Source organism: Lampris incognitus, chromosome 2 (genome assembly GCF_029633865.1).
Source record: "Lampris incognitus isolate fLamInc1 chromosome 2, fLamInc1.hap2, whole genome shotgun sequence".
In the NCBI taxonomy this organism is placed as follows: domain Eukaryota; kingdom Metazoa; phylum Chordata; class Actinopteri; order Lampriformes; family Lampridae; genus Lampris; species Lampris incognitus.
The window spans coordinates 26,547,576-26,549,182 of record NC_079212.1 but is presented as its reverse complement, the minus strand read 5'-3'; positions in this window follow the sequence as shown (position 1 = coordinate 26,549,182).

Sequence of the window (1,607 nt, the reverse complement as noted above, 5' to 3'; positions counted from 1 at the left end):
GAACAGATTATTGTCTTGAGCAATATGAGAAGACGAATATGTACATGTGAGAACTGAAGTGACAAAAAAAAAGACTAATAAAGAAATCAAACTGGGTCACATTACGTCCATTCTTTGGCAGCCTCTGTGAAATCACTCTTGCAAACAAATTTCCAAAGAGAGTATCTGTCCTCCCAGGGAGCTCATGTTCAGACAAGTATAGTTTTTACTCAAAAGGATGGTGATATTAATCCCCTCGCCTCCACCACATACTCTCATCCTCTGCACAGTGCATGCTATTTTCTGAAGTTATTGCCTGATCAAACACGTGCTTAAACTTAAGAAACAGCAACCGCGTCTTCTTTTAGCTTATTCTTCACATACTTAATGAGATTACGTGAGGGTTTTTAAGTCTTGGGACTGCTTGCAGCACATATTCTAGTGAGCCACCAAGACCAAACTCACTGTATGACAGCCAGGTCACTATCAACCCAAATTCCCATTAGAAAAAAACCCCAAACAAACACAAAAAAAACTCAAAACAAAACAACATCTTTGGGATTGAATATTGCTTGTGTATGTCAAAACGAATGACACATACCACAGTGTTCAGTTTCATAAAAGTGGTCACTTTAATTTGCCGTTGCCTCTATTATGTTTCTACAATATTTCATTGTCATTCACAAAGCAGATTGCCTCTACTCACCATCATAGTCACAAATTTTCCTTTTCTGTTTTTCAAGTTGTCAACTTTTTGTGATGGAACCCACAACCGTTACAGTAAAGCAGCCCCAGAAACACAGAGAATAGATGGCTTACATCAGTGGTCCCAGCTCGTTATCAGAACAGAGTTTTATCTACTGGGTTAGTTAAGCAACACACAACACTGACAGTGGAGAGGAAACACGTCTGAACACCGAAACCTACATATGTACCTGCACTTTACACGCACACCCATGTACACACACACACACGCATGAGCGCACACACACATACACACCCATGCACACACACAACATACATTCTTTCGCACTATTTTTTGACCAAGAAAAACCACATGTTAACACTATAGATCTACAGACACCAAAGATATGGTACTTACAAAAATCAGAAATATTTCAAAATATACAGTCACTATTTACAGATCAAGTAATCCCCCTGTCACTCTTACTGCAGATACTCACTGTGAATTTGACAGAATATACATCAATTTTATATATATATATATATATATATATATATATATATATATATATATATATATATATATATATATATGTATGTATGTATGTATGTATGTATAAATATACAGACTAAATACATTGTCTCGAGTACCAGAAATATAGCTATGGTTTGGTCACGTAAAGACTATCGGCACAGTGAAATAAATACACTATTATTGTAATTTAAACAAGTTAATCTCAACAATTTAACTGAGAAAACCTCAGTTGCTTTAAGGTACTAATACATCACTTATCACACACAGACAAGACGACAAAGAGACCCTGGAGTTGACTTGTGGTTTTCAGCAATAAATACAAAATACCCATACCTAATTATTGAGTAAACTTGCGCCAATACAAAAAGTGACACTGTACATTGTATCCGGACATTGTTAACATTATATT